A 20,597-nucleotide genomic window follows, 5' to 3' on the forward strand; every position below is an offset into this window, starting at 1 on the left:
GAAAAAGAGCACTGAGCCAGGGGCCAGCTCTGGCCTCTACTCCCAGCTACACCCTCACTGGCAGGAAGTCTATGAATGAATCACTTTCCTCTCTGGCTCTTGGCTTTCTCTATTGTAAAATCAGGCAATTATATTATAGGTGGACTTGATATCCTTTTTACCCTGCTTAATTGATGCAGATGCCGGCTCGAAGTGTCTGTGTCATTATGGATGAAATGAGACATTCACACAAACTGCCAAGTCCGATGGAGGAAAAGGGACAGCATGGCTTTTCTCTCAAGGGGAGCAAAAGCCTCGGCCTCTGCCATGACGGGCCTTTATTGAGTTTCTCCACCCATTACATGATGGTCCTCATTTACTATGCACAGGTTCACTTTAGGTGACTACCTTTTTCAGAAAACAAAGGAGCTAATGCTGCTAATCACATCACAGAAGAGGGATATTTGCAAATGAAAAGGCAAAAGTAGTTGGACTGGTTACACTCATCTTTGAAAGGTGTAGCATGGATTTTAGGAAGTTGCTTTGCAGTAAATGTCCTCAATTCATGGTGAGGGAGTTTTAGCAAGAGCAAGACTCATAGCAGCCTAGGTACATTGCAGGCCTGATTCTCCATGGGAGAACCTATCTGTGGGTGTGGGTCCTGTGCATCTCCTAGTGGGAGCTGGGTCCACGCCACTCAAAGAGGCGTCCTACATCTCTCCCCATTGGTTTTGTTAGGACTGCTATAGATCCCACAGAGCTTGCTGCTTGCTGGTCTTTCACATGACCCTGGGAAAATAATTCACAAATGTGTTGAAGTACACATAACATTATTACAATCAGTAAGCAACCAGCGGTTCCAAAGACCCACATTCTCAGATTAAGCCCATCAATTATTATCAGGCAGTAATGATCAAGTAGATAACATTCATAGAACTCTGAGGGTCTATTTTGAGTCAGGGTCAGATAGCTGAAGTGCCACACAACTTTGTGGAAACAAACTCATTTCAGATTTTGACCCTTATCATTTAAATTGGGGGTATTAGCGCAAAGCAGGTTTCATAGGACTTTATGCTTGCTTTCCTAGGCTTGATTGTCCCTGAGAACCTGCCCTTTCCAGCACAGGGCCACACCCACTTCCAGCATTGTTTCAGGCTTAGGTGGAGCAGGGGAAGTAAGGCAGCCATGAGATTAGGAGACATTTTACAGACAGAATGAGGGCTCAGGCTTTGTCAAAGCCTAGGGTCAGGTGTCCATCATCCCCTTTTTCAATAGCCTCCAAGTCCTTCCCTGAGGGTCTTCCCCTGTGATCGTTGTCTTAGGTGGCCCCTCCCATGAGGGGTCTTACCCTTCCGTCATTGGCTAACTGACCAAGCAATGGGGGCCAGGTAGGGTGAAGTAAAAGGAGCAGGGGCGGTGCTCCTGCCAAGGAGATAAGCTTTGTCTCCTCAGTGGGCTGTGGTCCCAAGGCTGCTCACTCAGCCTTCGTCATGCTGGGGTTACAGCTTCTGAAGCCAGGCAGGGCGGTTCCCAACATCTGATCTCCCCACTTTTTCATTTGTAAATGCTACTGTAGCTGTTAAGCCCGTGAAACCTACTACTTGCTGTTCCCGAATGCAATCTTAAGAAAACCTCTATATATATCATAAAGCACAAATAAGGATCAAGACAAAGAGGCATCCAAAGGCTACCATAACCCAAACCCATAAATCCAGTTTTTAGGGTTCAACCATTAAACATTATAGGGCACAGAGGGGTTGCTGCACTCTGCAGGAGGCGTCTGAGCCCCGGCCCCTGTGTTTGGGGCAGGCCCCATCCTCCTCCGGGGGCGGACCCAGGCCCATGAGTGATGGCATGGGTGTCCATTTTGTTCTGGGTGAGTGTCCATGTTTGTTTGTGAGTGTCTGGTTGTTCAGGGTCAGCTGGCATCTGGTCTGTCAGTCGATTTGTTCTCGGCTCCAGGTAGCAGAGCTTGGTGTCTGTTCCACTCATGATGAGGCTTTATTCTTTTGGCTGGTAGCCAGACAGGACCTGTAGGGATGGAACACAGCATACCCTCTTCCCCAAGTTAAGAGGTCTGTAGGGCCTTGCCAAGAGCCATCTCTCAGCGAATCTCTATATAAAACCCAAGGATAAGATGACTTTGGCCCTTTCTTCTGAAAATGTTTCTTAATTGGAGTACACAGTGATTCATCACAATTTAGAAAATTATAGGTAAACATGGCTAATAAAATCAAATTTCGGGGGAAGGATTCATGACTCCCCCCTTTTGTTTTTTAAGAAGATTTTTAGAAGTATGATGAGCCTGTTCTACAATTGCCTGACCTGTTGGATTATAAGGTATTCCTGTTCTATGCTGGGCACTCCAACACTAGCGAAAAGCCTGAGTAGAATGGGCAATGTATCCAGGGCCATTATAAGTTTTAATTTGTTGAGGCCATCCTAAATGACTAAAGGCCTCAAGCCAATGGGCTTGTATATTTTCAGCAGATTCTCCTGTTAAGGAGATCAGCAGTTGAATGTAGGGCATCAAAGTATCAGTAGAAATATGAACATATTTAAATTTTCCAAAGGAAGTGTAATGAGTGACATCTGTTTGCCAAATTATTTGATAACCTAGTCCTTGAGGATTAACTCCTGTAGATGCCTTGCTAAGGGTTTGGCAATCAGGAATTCTTTAATAACCTGCTTAGCTTGGAAAGACAGGCCCTCTGCTGTTTCGGAATGCTGCAATGACTTTAAGAAGCAAATCCCCTGTTATTATCAGGACCTGGTGGTTCCTAGGTTCAGAGTTTTCAAGGAAAGTGGGAAAGATGGGAGGGGGTGCTCTGAAAAAATATGTTTTAGACAAAAATGGTTACATGCCAAGGGCCTTTTGTGACTTGATTGACTAACCATTCCCTCTGGGAGAATAGCCAGTTCTTCCCCAAGGAAACGATCAGTGTTTACATGTGCTGAGTTAAAAAGTGGTACTTTATCTTCCACCGAGAAGGGCTAGTTCTCTCCGGGAGACAGTACACCTAAATTCCATTTTTACAATAAAGGGTCACGGCTCTGGCATAAACAAGGAGGATTCTTAATATTGTTTTAACACGTCACACCCCCTACCCAACTCGTAGCATGCTTTAGATGAACAAATTTATGAACACATGTACAACTTTCAGAAACAGTTTTTTCTCTACTGGCAAATACATTTAGTTTTTTTTTTAAATTGGAGTTTGACCTGCTCTGTTTCTGACCTGGGCCGGTTCACCCCTCCTTAGGCAACCTGGTGGCCTTGCGCCCCGGGGAGGTCACCATATTGATGCGGAACTTAGAGCAGACACCCCATCAGCATAGGGCACTGCAGCCCAGAACTCCTGGGCTCCAGCGATCCTCCGGCCACAGCCTCCCGAGTAGCTGGGACGACAGGCCTGCGACACTGTGCTCGGCTGCTCACAACTGCCCGGTGTGTCCGGAACTGCACCCCGTGCTGGGTGCGGGGAGGGTGTTCCCCTGCACGCACCAGGGAGAAAAGGGAGGCGAGGGAAACCAATCTCCCCTGTGCCACTGCCCGTCCTAGCAGAGAGACTCAGGCCCCACTGGACTCGCTAAGAGTGTGCACTCGTGGGTGGCTGCAGCCGTGCTGTGAGCAGCGCGCACACCTGCACCGCTGCCAAGTACACCAGAGCAGGCCAAGAGACTGGCGGCAGCGGGCGATAACTGGAGAAGGGCCTAGCTAGTATGCATCGGTCCCTTCTCTTCCATACTTCCAAATGTAAAGATCCCTTATCTGGGAGACATTCAATAGCCCCATAACTGCTGAACTAGCTTAAAACATTGCTCTTGTTATTTAGAGAGCCCGTTCCCCATGGTTGAGGATTCGCAGAAACCTTTAAAGAAATTTTTTCCAAGCGGTCGCAAGAGAGAGCAACCTAGGAAGAAAAACCCTTTCCCTCTGAAATCCAACACACCCTACAACATTCCTGAAAAGCACTCAGGGTCGTCGGCCCTTACCTGGGCTGATGCGCCTTACTCCCACTAAGTTGGTGTGTTGTCCATAATGACCATGGCTCATAGTCCTGGGTCCCTGTTCGTGGGCGCCAGCTGATGCAGACACTGGCCTGCAGTGTCCATGTCATTATGGGTGAAATGAGTCATTCACACAGACTATTGAGTCCGGTGGAGGAAAAGGGACAGCATGGCTTTTCTCTCAAGGGGAGCAAAAGCCTCAGCCTTTGCCATGACTGGCCTTTATTGGGTTTCTCCGCCCATTACATGATGGTCCTCATTACTATGCACAGATTCACTTTAGGTGGTTACCTTTTACAGAAACAAAGGAGCCAATGCCACTAATCTCATCACAGAAGAGGTATATTTGCAAATGAAAAGGCAAAAGTAGTTGGACTGGTTACACTAATCCTTGGAAGGTTTAGCATGGATTTTAGGAAGTTGCTTTGCAGTAAATGTCCTCAATTCAGGGTGAGGGAGTTTTAGCAAGAGCAAGACTCATAGCAGCCTAGGTACATTTGCAGGCCTGATTCCCCATGGGAAAACCTATCTGTGGGTGTGTGTCCTGTGCATCTCCCAGTGGGAGCTGGGCCCACGCCACGCAGAGCGGCCTCCCACACTTAATAGGCACTCCCTCCATGGATAAACCACGTTTGATTTATTTGTGTGAGGCCACCCCCTTTTTGGTGTCAGTCTTGGTTGGGGGACCTTAATAGAAGAAAACATTCCTCTCCTTATCTGGTGCCTGAGGAATTTCTCACTGAAATCATATAGAGTGTATGCAGTCACACCTCATCCTGTTGTACTTCTTCACACTTCACAGGTGGTGCCTCTGGTTTGTTTGCTGTTCACAAATTGAAGGCAAAACCCTCCTTCAGCAAATAGATTATGACTCACTTTATTGCCGTGGTTGGGAACTACACCTTTACTATCTCTGAGGCATTCCTGCACGCCAGAGGTGGCCTTTTTCCTGGGCGCTGGCCTAGATCCCGAGTAAGACCAGATTCAGCACAGTGGGGTTGGGGGGCGGCAGGCCCCTGACCTTGAGATCAAATCCTGGGCAGGTAAGTGCTGTGCTATGGAGAGGAACAAGTGGAAATAGATATAGTTTAACTTCATCATCCCTTTCAGTCCTTCCTGCCAAGCAGTCCGCTCCTGTTCTTGAGGTCAGATATTGGCCTTCTGCTGGCAGGCTTCATTTCTCATGGGCGAGGGCAAGGGCGAGGACCTTGGGTCAGCCCTCTGTTTGAGTCAGGGCTTGACCACTTCATGCCGTGTGACCCTGAGCCATTTATCTTACCTCGCCTAGTCTGAAAAATGGGGCAATTATATTGCCTTTTGCTTAGGTGTGTCAGGATTAAATGAGACAATGTATGTAAGACTCTTAGTACAGAGCCTGGCACATACTAACTATCCAAAAAGTTGTGTATGATTTTATCACTATTAGCACATTTCAATTTCCCAGAGCCTCCCAGCCTCTCAGTGAAAAATTATGTCCCATCTCAAGGGTATGACAACAATTTTTCTTTTTTCTCAAAAATTAGCTTATGAAGAAGGCGCTCCATTGAACTCCTGCCTTTTGCCTTCCTAGTTCCCACTAACGGCCTGAGCAGATACTTCCGGCTGTATCCAATTAAAAAAAAAAATTGAAAGCTACAATTCGAGCTCCATTAAACTTAGAAGAATCAATTCTAAACTAAAAGGCCACTGCTTCACTGTAGCCCCTGATACAAGCTACAGATATTCTGGGGGACCTTCTCATAAAAGAAGAACATTTCAGTTATCCTGCCATTTTTGTTCCTTTAAACATTTTTTTTCTGCTACAACAAATGGATATGTTTTATTGTCTCCAGTGAGGATTTTTTGCATTCATATTTCATTTCAGTTTCACATGTAATACTTTAATTCATTCTGTTAAAACAATTCAAACGACACAGGTAAAATCAAACTGTGAAAGTCCTTCTTATCACCATTCCTTCCCCTGCATCTACTCTCCCCCTGGCACCCCCCTTCGCCCCCAACCATGTCAAAATTTCAGTGACCTTCCAGGAGACACCACCCCTGGCCTGCTCTGTGACGTCTTTCCAAGTCTTTCCCCCCACGAGCGATTCGAGAGTGGGATTTTCACATGTATTTAAAAGAGTGTGGGCTAGACTTCATGACTTGTGTCTGACCGTTAGGGTAAAAGTGATGGCATGTTACTTTCAAGAGTAGGTTATAAAAGACCAGGTTTTGTCTTGTTCTCTTTCTCTCTGAGCCCTGCTGGGGAGCAGGGGTGGGGACGTGGGGGGGTGGGGAGCAGGATACAAGCTGCATGTTGTGAATAGCCCTATGGAGAAGCCACGTGGAAAACTCATTGGTCTCGGGTCAACAGCCACTTAGGACCTGAGATTTGGAAACAAGCCACAAGACAGAGCTGGAAATACATCCAGCTCCATTCAAGCCCTGAGATAATCGTAACTGTGGCCAACACCCTGAGTTTGCAGCTTCCTAGGAGACTAAGCTGCCCCTGCTTCCTGGCCCACAGCATGGATACAGTAAGTGTCTGCTGTTTTAAGCTGCTAACTTTGGGGATGATCTGCTGTGCATCGGTAGATGTGACGGTGAATTGTATGTGTCAACTGGACTAGGCTGTGGTGTACCCATTGGCTCTATTTCACTGGAGAGCCCAGATTAATGCAGACTTTGATACCACAGGTGGCTTTTCATTGATACCAGAATGTTAAGGATCAATTTTCTGAATTGGTTTTGAGGTTTCTGGAAATGGCTCTCCAATCTAACTAGATTAAAAGATGCTAATGATTGGAGCACTAGAAGAGCACTGAGAGATCGTCTAAAAACTACCACGAGGTTGGCTGGCTGCTCCTAGTGTTGCTGGACAAAGTAGAGAAGGAAAAGTGCGAGGGCAGGGATTCAACGTCCCAGCTCAAGCCTCCCCTAAGTGACCTGAAAATTTACTTCTATGTGCCCTGAAGGACCTAATCTCATGTAGCTGCAAGGCTGAGGTTGCTGAAAATCAACTGCTGAATCTCATCCTGTGATTAGCTGAATTACAGCACAGTTAAACTGGCAGCCTCTGCAGGGTGTCTATTATTAAAGTAGGGTATTGATTGGGAAACAGTGGGATCTTGTAAACTCTGATAGGAACATGTGGGACGACCCCAGTGAAGCTGGAGACATTGAGCCCCTAAATTCTGATGAGTCTTTGCCAGTGGAAGAAGACTCCCCACCCCCAGCAGAAGTACCTCTCCTATCTCCAGTGGTAGTAGCAGCCTCTCCACGCGCATCTGAAGGGCGTAGCCTGTCTTGTTAGGAAAGTGTATTGGCCTTCCCTGAGGCAGTTGCCATACCAGACACCACTGACTCCCCTGGGGCCTATTCCCACTACCTCTCTCTGCTTCTAGACCTATAATTAGACTCAAGTCCCAGCAGGCTCCTAAAAATGAGGTATAGATTGTCAGAGGCACGCAGCCAGAGCTGTGCACCCCGCAGTACTCTTGCCAGGCAATGCGGGGAGGAAGTGGTGGCGGTTTCCAGAGCAGGAGGACGCGGTGCTATTCCGGCAAGCACAGGCCAGAGTGACAATTCTGATGTTTGGGAGGATACAGCATTGATAAAACTCACGATAAAGCTGTGGCTTCATTTACGCATGCTCTAAGAAACGGTGACATTTCTGAAGCTTCAAATACACCAAAAGGCCCTCCTAAAAGAAAACCCACTAAGAAGAGGAAATGCCCAGCTCCCTCCAAGCGGTGGGAAGTTGGTGATAAATGTTTTGCCATTTGGTGGGAAGATGGCTGCGTTTACCTCACTACCGTTGCTTCATTTGATTTTAAAAGAGAAACCTGTGTTGTGGTTTACACTGGATGTGGAAATCCAGACGAGAAAATCTGATCTACTTTCCCCAAAACCTAAAGTAGTTAATAGTATAGAACAGAATGCTCAGGAGAACGAAAATAAAAGTAAATTTCAGCACAGGATAGTGAGAACCCCTCCAAGTCTCCTGGGAATAAACCAAAAAACATCAAGTCAAATCCGCTGCTTCAGGAACTCTTCTGTCCCCCTACATCCCCACCCCACCCCCGTGCCAAGGTCAGTTCTGGGACTAGGAAAGCAGGTCTGAAACTTCAAGGCTCACTGCCACCCCCCCCCCCCCCCCCCCCCCCAACACACACTTCCTATCAGTCATGCTGGCTGACTCCATTTCTCTCTAAACCACCAATAATATTCCCCCGACCCCCACCCCGCCCCAACCTCCTGCATGAACAGATGCTGATGCCTTGGGAAGGATGTTAATTCCTTAATGTATGAGTGGCTGTCACACTGGTTCCTACAATATATGGGGTCCGAACAAAATTTTAGAAAAGGAAAGTGCTCCAACCCGAAACCAAGAAAGAGACACAATGCTGAGTGGATCTCTTTGGATTTCAGAGGCAACACATTCCTCACTTAGGTGAATTACTCTGGTCCATGTACCTACTGACATGAAAAGCTGCTAGTTTTGAGGGGGGCCCAGGAAAGAGAAGGCTCTGCAACAGCTCCAGGCTGCTGTGCAAGCTGCCTTGCTGCTCAGGCCATATGACCCAGCACATGCAATGGTGTCTGAAGTGTCGGTGGCAGACAGGGATGCTGTTTGGAGACTTTGGCGGGCCCCTAGAGGAGAACCACAGAGCAGGCCCTTAGGATTGTGGAGAGGAGCCCTTCCTTCCTCTGTGATAACTACTCTCCTTTTGAGAAATGGTTCTTGGCCTGCTCTGGGCCTTGGTGGAGACTGAATGCTTGACCATGAACTCCCAAGTTAGCCTGGGATCTGAGCTGCCCACCGTGAATGGGGTGTCGTCTGACCCACTGAGCCCTAAAGCTGGGTGTGCACAGCAGCACCGCCTCATCAGATGGAAGCGGCATAGGTGGGATTGGACCCCAGTGTGCCCCGAAGGCACAAGTAAGTTCCGTGAAGAAGCGGCCCCAATACTGCTTCTGCTACACCACCTTCTCTCTCCCAGCCTGCACCTATGGCCCTATGGGAAGCTCCTTACAATCAGTCGTTTGGCAGAAGAAGAGTAGGTTCAAGTCTGGTTTCCTAATGGTTCTGCCCGGAAACAGGCACCGCTTGAAAGTGGACAGCAGAAGCACTACACCCATTTCTGGGACATCCCTGGAGGTGGAGGGTAGCTTCGAGTATTATACTAAGTTGTTCACTTTGCTTGGAAAAAGGAACTGCTAGACATGTGATTGTATACTCCCTCATGGGCTGTGGCCAATGGCTTTGCTCAGTGGTCAGCAACTTGGAAGGAACACCATTGGAAAATTGGTGACAAGGGGATTTGGGAAACAGGTATATAGATAGACTACACTGAATAGGCAGAGAACATGAAGACACTTGAATGCCATGGGAATGCTCACCAAAGGGGGACCTCAGTAGAGGAGGATTTTAATAATCTAGTAGATAAGATGATCCTTCCTGTGGGTACCAGTCAGCCCCTTTCCCAGCCACCCTTCCCCTGTCATCACCCAATGGGTTCACGAACAAAGTGGCCATGGTGGCAGGAGTGGAAGATTCTTGCATGGGTTCAACCACATGGACTTCCACTCTCAAAGGCTAGCTGGGCTGTGGCCACTGCTGAGTGTCCACTGTGTTAGCAGCAGAGACCAGCAGTGAGTCTTAGATATGACGCTCTTCCCCAGTGTGTGCAGCCGGTTACCTGATAGCAGGTTCATCCCAGTGGAGGGCTTCCATCATGGAAGGGGCAGTGTTTTGTTCTTACTGGGAGTGACTGCGCTGGCTGGGGGATTGATCCTGACCGTCAAGGGGAAACTGGACTTCCACTCCACAACAGAGGTAAGGAAGAGTATGCCAGGCATAAACATATAATACATTAGGGTAAAATTTCATAAAGGAAGTAAAATGCAAATATGATTTCAAAGAGAAAAGAATGATGTGAAACTTTTGACTATTAAATAAAAGCTTGTTAATCTATTTTTACATGGATGCTGGTAACTGTCAAATTGTTAAATTGAGTTTCTACTTAATTTATTTAAAGGACTGGTGTTTCATTGTCAACATTTATAATATACCTCAAATTATAACCACTTAAGCTTATGTTGAAACATTCTAGGTAACTTAAAATTGTGTAATAGAGTTTTTTCAAAAATTCTTTGGAGGATTTACTGGCAAAAGTTTTGAAGACTACTGCTATAAACAACAACATGGAAAAAGGAAGAGGAAAGAGGTGAAAGATCTTTTGTTTAAGTTATGCTAATTCTTAAAAACCACAGGGGAAAGGGCAATTATTCAGTCTTCTGGCACTACACTCACATGCTGAGCAGAGTCTAAAGTTTAAAGATGGGAAAGTGAAAGCTACTGTCCCTCTAGAGGCACAACCTAGAAGTGGAATCCACCTCTTTTTTCTACTTCTATCCTCTAAACCTTAGTTTGGAGCCATAGATAGCTACAGGAGAGGCTGGAAATGTAAATCTAATTCCGGTGGCCATATGCCCAACTGAGAAAATACAGAAGAGGCCGTGTTATTTTTACAACGGGCCATGCAGCTTTAGTTTGGTATTAATGATTCCCTTTCTCCTTCAATGTTCTGTTTTTTTGAGGACAGAGTACATGATAAGAAAAGCAGGAGCATTAGACCACTGCTTTGCATTCTCTTTCCAATAAATAAATTCCTGTTTGGAGGCAATATTGATTAAGAAAGAGTGATGATGTATAGGATATTCAATAAATACACAGATATTAGTGCTGGCAGAAGAATGATAGGTAGGGAAAGCCTATTCAAATGCAGAGGTAAGCATCTATTCTTGTTATGGTCTATATGATGAAAAGGGTCAGATAAAATCAGCCTGGCAGAAGGTAGCTAGCTGCTGTCAGAATCCTAGAGGCGTGGTACCATCCTGGTGGTAGGGTTTGCTACCTTGCTGGAAATTAGGTATTCACCAGTGGCAGGGTTGGCCTTTGTAAGGGAAAACCCCAGACTCAGCTCATGCATATGCCATGTCTGCAAGCACCTATTGGTACTTTGCTTGTCAGATAATTGAAGATACACCCAGTGGGCTGAGGGGGAAGGATGACTGGCATTCAGGGAAACAGTTCTCCAGTGCGTATGGTAACTAAGAGCCTTTCCTGCTGTAGGTTTGTGTCATCGTATAAATGGGACATGGATTAGTTAGTTTGCCTTTTGTAGTAAAATGAAATTTAACAGAGGCTTAAGTAAGATGGAAGTTTAACTCTTCCATAATAGTTTAAACATAAACAGTCTTGGGTTAGTATGGTATCAGGGATCCGGGTTCAACCTATCTTATTGCTCTGTTGTTTCTAGAATACTGCAGTGCTTTGATGGCTGCCAGACAGAAGGCGAGTTTGGGAGAATGGGTGGAAAGGTGAGGGGATTAAGAAGTACAAATAGGTAGTTAGGGAATAGCCACGGGGATGTAAAGTACAGTATAGGAAATGGAGCAGCCAAAGAACTTATACTTGTGACCCATGGACATGAGCAAAGTTGTGGGGGTTGCCTGAGGGTGCTAGATAGAGGGAAACAAAGGGGGAAAAATTGGGACAACCGTAATAGTATAATCAATAAAACATAATTAAAGAAAAGAATCCTGCATGCTCGCAAGCTTACAGTGGAAAAGACTCATCACTGCATTCCCACGCCAGGCAGAAAGTCTGAAGACTGAAGGGAAAGTGAAGGCTAACTCCCTTCCCTTTTGAGGCAGGGCCCAAAAGATGAGTTCATCACTTCCCTCTACTTCCCACTAAGCCTCAGTTGAAAGTTGTAAATGGCTGCAAAGCGGGTCGGACAATTTGCTTCCTCAGTTATTTCAAAGGCTCAGTGCTCACATGTGGCTCTTAGCTCTTCTATTGGATGGCACAGACAGAAAATTTTCATCCCTTGTGGACAGTGATGCTGAACGGGGCTCCTCTCACTCAGACTGCCAGTTTATAGGATATAGGAGAGCTCAAAGAACAAATTAAATTAAATGATGTCATGAGGAACTAACCAGCCAAATGCTGAGTCTGAGGCATTCTAATGGATACATGACCAAGTTTTTTCAATAGTTAAATGATATTTTAAAAGGGTTTTAATGGACATAACATTCACATGTGAGGAGTAATTTTGAATCCTAATTTGAACAAACCAACTATAAAAAAGATAAATTTGAGATGGGAAAATATGAATATAGGGTGCATAATATGTTATTACAGAATTGTTAATTTTTAAAGATATAATAATGGCATAGTGGTCACATAAAATATAAAATCCTTTTCAGTTACAAAAGCATACCAAAATATCTAGGATTTGCTTTAAAGTATTTAAGCAAAAAACAAAATGAAGGGGATAGGTGAAATGAGATTGGCCAAACTTTAGTAACTGCTGAAGTCATGTGATAGGTACATGATGATTTATTATAATATTCATAATGAAAATGAGAAAAAGAAATAAAGGTGGCAGCTGCTAATAAGCCCAAGCTGATTATTGCTATGCAGGAACAAAGCCTTGAGTTGCCAAATCTCTACATTTTTCAAGAAATGTTTGTTAAATAACAAAATCCAATTAAGTTAACTTGCAGATCTAATTAGCTTTTTAAAAACAAGTCAGGAATTGCATGGCATCTTGTCTAGTAAGTGGATAGGTGCCCCAAGGGGCTGTGCTACGGGGAAGGCATTTTTGGGTGCGGGGCGGGGGGGGGGGGGAGGGAGGGAGGATCACCACCTCATCTCCCTTCGGGGATGAGAGGGGTTATGTGGCTGATGCCTTCATTGGTGCTGAGGGGAAAATTCCGGACTGACCGGTTAAGACTGCATATCTAGGAAAGGTTGGAACTGCAATCAGTTAGGTATTAAGTCTTGGTCTGGTGATATGGGTTTAGCACAAGTGACTTCATTTTGGGCCTGCTGTATCTTTTTTAACACGTGGAAACTTCAGAGTTTTAAAAATGAGACCTCTTGATTCCATACAACAAAAACAACGTGGCCAAACAAAGCACATCTGTGGGCTGGAATGTGTCCTTGGGCCATCTGTTTCTGGTTTAGGAAAAACTTGTTTTGTCAATGAGGTGTTTTACCGTGAATTTAGAATGCATTCAAGCTTTCAAATAGCTTCTGGAAACCAGCAGTAACGGTCCAGCATCTGGGGACCCAGAAGTGAGTGACACATCGCTGCCACTCAGAAGGAGCTCTGAGTCTCATTAGGGGAAGGGCATGTAGTGAAAGGCGTATAGCACAACGTAGTAAGTGTGTTCAGGGAAGAGCAGGCAGAGATGCAGAGTTAGCCCAGCCATGGTGTTATGGGCTCAATGGTGACCCCGCCCACCCCAAATTCACATGTTGAAGTCCTAACCCCAGCACCTCAGTATGTGACTGTATTTAGAGAAAGGGACTTTCAATAGATAAGTTAAAATGGTTTGCTAGTGTGGGCCCTAATCCACCCTATCAGAAGAGGAAAGTAGGACTGAGACAGTCACAGAGGGAAGACCCAGTGAAGACACAGAGAAGACAGCCATCTGTAAGCCAAGGACAGAGGCCTCAGAAGAAATCAAACCTGCCAACACCTTGGTGTTGGGCTTCTAGTCTCTAGAATTGTGATAAAATAATTTCTGTTGTCGAAGCCATGCAGTCTGTGGTATATTTTTATGACAGTCCTTGCAAACTAATACACAGGGGAAGCCTTATTTTGCCTAGGGAAATCTGTGAGTTTTTTAAAAGAAAGTGCTAGCCATGTATTCACAATAAAAGTCCTGATTTCCTTGTGTCACTTCAGGAAATTCGAGGTTCAAGGCACAGACTCTGCATCTCTCCAAGCAAAGTCATCTCTCCTATGACTTGAATTGCTTTCTATACGTTCATAACTTTAAAATCTGTCACTCAAGCATCATTCTTTTCTCTACACCTGACCATTCTACTAGCCACTAGACATGTTCACCTAGATTTCTCCTAAACCCTAAGTGAAGATAGCTTCCTGTTCTACCTACTCCCCAAACACACTCCTTCTCTTACCTTCTTGCTTACTATTCTTCAGTTGCAAATAGAGACATTTGGGACTCGGCCTAGACTCCTCCCTCTTCTTTATTCCCACAGCTTTTCTGTCACCAGTTCTAGCTCACACCCTTCCTAATAATCCTGACTTCCCTTATTGCGCCAGGCTGCCTTGGTTCACACCTCGCTCTTTCCTTTTTAGATTATTTCCTACCCTTTTTGGTCTCTCTCTTCTCCATTTTGCCTTGAAGCAGTCTTCAGAACATGGAAATCTCACAATGTCATGTCTCTATTTAGAATCCTCTGATAATACCTCATCATCCATAGCACAAAATGAAAAATCTGATGCCTGTCAGGCAAGGACCTTCACCAAGAGGACCCAGCCTGCTTTCCTTGGTTTCATCCTTGCACTTCTCCATGTGTGCACAGTGTCACCATGCCTCAAATCAGCCATCGTTTTACATCTCCTTTTCATAATGTTCTCTTTTTTTTTTCTTCCCTGTTCGCCTGGGGAGCTCCTGCCCATTGTTGAAGACTCTTCGTAGTCATCAGCTGCAATGTGGAGTCTTGCTCACCTGCACCTTCCCATGCACTTTCTGTTCTTGAAGAAGGTTGGCGGAGACCAGCCAGCACAGGCAGAAAACTAATGCCTGCAAACAGCTCTGCCTACCTGTGCTCTAAAGTCACCCAGAAGCACCCCCAGGAAAGGTGCTGGTCCTACCAGGATGGCCGGTCACGTGCTGCCATCAGAGGAACTGGCAGCCAGTGCTCTAGCTTTGCCACCATGCCAACAAGCAGGCCATCCTGCTGATTTGAAACTTTGCACGTGGTCTGTGAATCCTTTTGGCAGCCCTCCCTTTGATAGGACACCTGCAGGCACACAATTAGTGTACATACCTGTACCTGTGCCCAGGTTGTTGGGACTCTCCCGACGCTGATGCCATCGTATTAACGGTGAGCATCATCACCAGAATGGGCCTGCCTGTCCTGCCTGTCACATCCCCACCCCACTGGGGCAGCCACTGTGACTGATGGAGAAAATTGTCTGCTCCTCAGGTATCAGAGCTACCTGCTCCCTGACTACCACCCCTCGTATGGGACTCAGGCTCTGGAATGTGCTGTTCTACACCCTCCATGTCACTGAGGCACTGCCTTTGAAACGGAGTTGTCACTGGAGGAGTTGAATAGCCAACACCAGACCAAGGCCAGTATTTGGTTCTCCATGAGGATCTGCTATCCATCTCTTTTGGTCCTAGCAGGAGGGAAGAAAAAAAAATCTTTGGAAGCAAGATCTCATTATTTCATGCCTTTTTTGTTTCCTGCATAATCACTTCTTTTTTTGTTCTTTTATAATAGTTTGCAGAACATTTTTAAACATGCTGACTTGCCACAGCCAATGCTAAGTTGAACAAATCATAGCAATTAAAACCACGTACTCATTTTTATGTTTCAATGTCCCCAAACCTAACCTGGGTTAGACAATAAAGAGAAGTTAGCGTTTTACAAATGGTAACGGAAAAATCTGGAGGTAGGGCCAGCTTCAGGTGGGCTGGACCATGCCAATGATTGCTGAGTCTTTCAGGGAGACCAGTGCTCTCACTGAACCTAGGAGAATAGATGGATCACAGCACCAGCAGCTGCAGGACGCTCCATGGTGTCTCCCTGGGGGTCAGCCAGGAAGAAGTAGAGACCAGCCCCTCCACCTCAGAGCATGGAGAACATCATGTATTCCCCAGGACCTTGTCTGCACCTGGCAATGACACACCTCTCTGGTGGACCCACACCAGAGGCGGGCCTCAGAGACAATCTGGGGAAAGGAGTGAAGCTCTGAAAAACAGCTTTTACTTGGGTCATTCAGACAGAGAGTGAGTTACATAAGACAAATAGTTTAATTAAGTGGATTGGACTATGTTGACCAGACTGGAATGAAATTTACTTTTTTCTTCTTATTCATTGCATTGGGGGCTTATTAAAAATATCAGCTAAGTTATGGAGAAGTTTTTAAAGGCCACATTTTTTACTGAACATATGATTATATAATGAGTAGATTTGTGACCACACTGTTAAGCTTACTTCACTATTAATGAAGAATGAGTGTTCGTGAAAAGTTTGCAAAGATTGAAAATATAGGAAAATATGATTCTTATATAAATTTTTTTATAACTCACCTTCCAGTATTTTTCTGAGTAGATTTACATGGTTGAAATTATATATGTAGGGTTTTATTTCTTTCTTGTTTAATATTATATCAAAGAACTTTTCTTTATCTCTATACATATAATTTAAATGAGTATATTATCCCGTTTTATAATACCCATTTTAAAATATCCCATTTTGTAATACAGGATTTACTTAATTAATCTTTTGATGCTGTATCATGTTCCTTAAAGAAAAGGAAAAAGCAAAAAATACATCTATGTTGAAATGTACATACAAAATACAGAATAATTTTAATTATTTCTTATGCTATACTGACTCTTTCCCTGAACTTTATCTTGGTTTATAATGAATCCAGTTGAAATGTTGGTCCCAAGTGCCTAATAACTTCTAACAGTGAAGTGTCACATGCCTCAGCAATGCAGAAGTTGTTGACCTGACCACTGCCACAAAGGCAGGTCAAAGCGCAGGGGAAGGTTAGCTGGTGAATGTGGGCAGAGTGCATTCCCACCGCACATCTCCCTGGGGGGAACTTGGACCCGGTACCCTGTAAGTCAGTGGACTGGGTATCTGCCCTGCTTTGGTTGTGCACACTGACCAGGTCTCTACTACAACCTTGCAAACTAAAAAGCTCACAGAAAGGATTTAAAGAGACCAAAGAATGCTGCAGTATTATTATTTCTTTTTTTTCTTTTAAAGCATGTGCAATTTATCCTAATTGCTTTCAATAGATGATTTTATAAGGAGAAGTATGTATGTGTGTGGGTTTCAATGTGTGTGGTATGTGTATGTATGTTTCTGTGTGAGTAGTGTATCTTTTTGTGTGTGTTTGAGAAGCCTTTCTTAATTTTGCACTCAACAGCATCTCCTTCACTGCGCTGGCCTCACGTTGCTGGGCTGACTCCTTTTCCTTGCCAGAGGTGATACCAAGCAAGTGCAGAAAACAGTTAACATTTTCCATTTCTTTGGCTCGAATGACCTAGATCCTGAATTTCACTTGGCTCTGCATAACTAGTTACATAAATGTGCATATAAAAAATAAAATTGAGTGAGAAAAGAATGGGAACATATAAAATACTGTCTTTCCTTTTACTTGATGAAGCAATCGAGTTATTCTCTAAATATTTCCATTGTGGTAAAAGCAACATTATTTCATGGGCATTGTGTTGCATTTCTGGTCACATATTTAACTGCATATCTCCAAAATGGGAATAGTTACAAGGTACAACAACATGGAAAATCTGTTCTTAAAATTTGCTTCTGGTAGCATTGTCTTTATGTTGTATGGAAGCTAAATTTCTTATTTTAGCACTGACTTCATTCCCATTCAGGAAGAAGTTTCAAAAGGAAAATATCTAAAGGATGGTCAAATTTTCCTGTAGCTGAATTCTGATTCAGTATGCAGGGTCAAATTATAATGGGAGCTGTACTCTGGGCCACTTATTAAGGTCAGCAAAGATAGAATTCTATACATCTTAATCAAATCTCCTGTGACTAATTCAGTCCATAGGATTGTGCTTATAAATATTTTACATGTGGCTTCCAGTAATAGTGCTCATTCTATCAGTCAATGTCAAATTAACCTCAAGAGTACTGAAAATCTGGAATAAAATATTGAATCGTTCATTTTTAATAGCATAGGTAAAAAAATGTATATTGTTCCGGAGAAATGACTCTTGATTTTTTAATGTAAAATTTATGATATGGTTTGGAACTGTGGAGAGAGTTCTGCCCTCCCCCTCCATGCAGGAGGAGCAGCTCAGAGGGAACAACAGCAGCCATCATACCTGAGACATTGGTGTGCCCGTGTCTTGTATACCTGGGGCTGCCTGGTCCCAATTCAACCTGAGGAAATTCTATTCAATGTAATGTTGTCTAATACTTCAACTTAAAAAATGTTTAATGAGCAAAGCACAATGCCAGTTTGCATTAAAAGGGATCTCTTAGTTGTGAAGAAAGACAGTTCTAACTCAAGTTTGCTAATGTGAAGGGTAAGGCTGCAGAGAAGTCTCATAAAATCTATGCTAGGACTGCAGCCAGGCCTCAGTGTGTTGGGAACCGCCCTGCCTGGTCTCAGGAAGCTGTAACCCCCCCTGGCTAAAGATGAGTGAGAGACCTCCGGACCAGATGCCACTAAGGAGACAAGCTTATTTCCCTGCAGGAGCTCTGCTTCTGCTCCTTGCCTGGCCCCCAATGCTTGATCAGTTAGCCAATGACTGGTAAGATTTCCCAAGGGGGGAACCACCTAAGACAGGCATGATCACGTGGAGGCCTCAGGGAAGGACTTGGGGGCTGTGGAAAAAGGGGGTGACCGCCCCTCGCCCCTCAGCTTTGACAAAGCCTGAGACCTCATTCTGCCTGTGAGACATCCAGATCTCCCGGCTGCCTTTGTCTCCTCTGCCTGACTCAAGCCTGTGACAATAACAAGGGGTGGTGCAATCCACACTGGGGACTGCGGACTTCCTGGGATGATCAGACCTGAAAAAGGACTATGTAAAATCCTGTGAAACCTGCTTGCTGAAGATGCTCTTAATTAGATTATGAAGACCTGGGCAGGAAATGAATTTAGCTCCTCAAGTTCTGTAGTTTTTTAGGTGATAAGACTCCAACTCAGGGGGAGCCCTTTTTAGTTCTTTGAACATTATCTATTGTTTGATCTTTACTGGCTGACAGTGATTGATGAACTTTACCTGTATTTTGTGCAAATTGAAACCCAGTAAAAACCCTGTGAAGGAACGATCGGGGCACTCTCCTTTGAGTGAGAGGTCAGGCCGCTCCAAGGCACCCTCCCCTTGAGAGGGTAGCTGGGCTGTCCCTTCTCCTCCACAGGACTCGGTAGTCCGTGTGAATGTTTCATGCCTCATCCATGATGCTGCGGACACTGCAGGCCAGTGTCTGCGTCATCAGTGGAATGGAAAAGGGGCCAGATAGCTTCTTTCTCTTCCCTTGACGCACAGATCCTCTTCTGTTTTGTCTTGTTTCCTTTTTCTCTGCCTGCATGGCATTCTGACTCTGCCATACTTCTGCTTTATTCTGCTTTGCATAACCCTCCTGTTTCTTCTTTTACTTGCTTGTATGTGACTCATCAGGGATAACCCCAAATGATCACTTCAGATCCTAAGTCTACATGATCTTCCAATTAGGTTTTATGTATTTACATTAGAGTGTGTGTTTGTGTTCAATTTCCAAAATCAGAAGAAGAAAATCTTGTTGGCCTACCTAAGGCAAGTATCCATTCCTGCTCCAATCAACTCTTGCCACAGGAAGGGTCAGGTATAATTGGGGATGTTCCCTTTATTCTACGCACTACACAGGTAAATTATCCAAGAAAAATGGGATTGGGAAGATGAATGAAACACCAATTCTGGCCCCTACATTTCAGTCTTATGGAAGAGGCCAATACACTTATGTATATATCATTTTAACACAGGACAGATCATGATAAGAATACAGAAAGTTCCTAAAATATGGAAGATGGCAAGATTGCGATAACAAGGATGTAGGAACACTTCTGTGCTCGCTGGACACTCAGTATATTGGGAATGCCTCAAATGACAGCCTGGAGGTAAGGAGTGAGGAATGAAGCCCACGAAGGTGTGATGTGGATGTAGGTCTACTTGAGAGCCAGCTGGGGTCTGTTCTTCTGCAACAGGAAATCATCAAAGGTTTGTGATCAGAAGAGTCACATGATCAAGTCTCTGTTTCCAGAAGATGTCTTAGGACATGGTAGATCAATTTGATGTGGTGTGGGGGTGGGAGCTCCTAGAGGAGGAAAGGAGCTTGGCAGATCAGCAAGGCTGCATTAGGCGCATTAGAGTCTGAATTTGGACAAGGCCATGGAAGACAGTGCTCATGAATAATTAACATATTTAACAAAGCTGACGTAGCTTTACTGTGGAATGTATGAATAATAACTGGAGTCTGGAATGCTGGCAAAATGTTAAATATTCCTAGTAAAATCTGACATGATTTTTAAAAATCCGACATCATTTTAGGGGTAGGGAAGAGGAAGACTATGAAGGTGGTGAAGTGTTAAGATGGTTGGTTTTAGTTCAAAAAGTACTTTCTGTTGGCCCTGGAGGACTGATGCCAGGGGTCAGGATGGACCCCCATTTGTTCCACACCTGGTGTGTCGGTGCCACAGCCGGAGTCTCCATGGGGGACGAGGAGCAGTGCGGCAGTGATGGGGTTGGTGTGAGGGGAAGAGGTGCTATGCAGACACCAGAGCAGGAGAGACAGTGTTGAATCTTGGATGAAAATGCTGACAAGAAAAGAAATCCCAGGGGCCACAAGTTGGAGCATTCCATCAAACGATAGCATCCTCATTCTCTGCAAGGTGGTAAAAAAGTATATACAATTACATATAATTATTTTAGAATTATTTTCTACACACTTAGATATTTTATATCAATCAGACTATTTTCTCTATCTGGGTTGCTTTTCCTTTACTTATTGTGTACATGAATTTGTTCTAAATTAAAACCACACA

The 20,597-nt window shown here is 44.6% G+C and overlaps 2 pseudogenes; both read left to right on the forward strand.

The window, feature by feature from the left end:
* The first annotated feature begins 7,476 nt into the window (after positions 1-7,476).
* Positions 7,477-8,353, forward strand: LOC123826948 (annotated as a pseudogene).
* Positions 8,354-8,358: 5 nt separating this feature from the next.
* Positions 8,359-20,353, forward strand: LOC123826950 (annotated as a pseudogene).
* The last annotated feature ends 244 nt before the right edge of the window (positions 20,354-20,597 follow it).

Source organism: Phyllostomus hastatus, unplaced genomic scaffold (assembly GCF_019186645.2).
Source record: "Phyllostomus hastatus isolate PE091 unplaced genomic scaffold, TTU_PhHast_1.1 phas_contig_86, whole genome shotgun sequence".
In the NCBI taxonomy this organism is placed as follows: domain Eukaryota; kingdom Metazoa; phylum Chordata; class Mammalia; order Chiroptera; family Phyllostomidae; genus Phyllostomus; species Phyllostomus hastatus.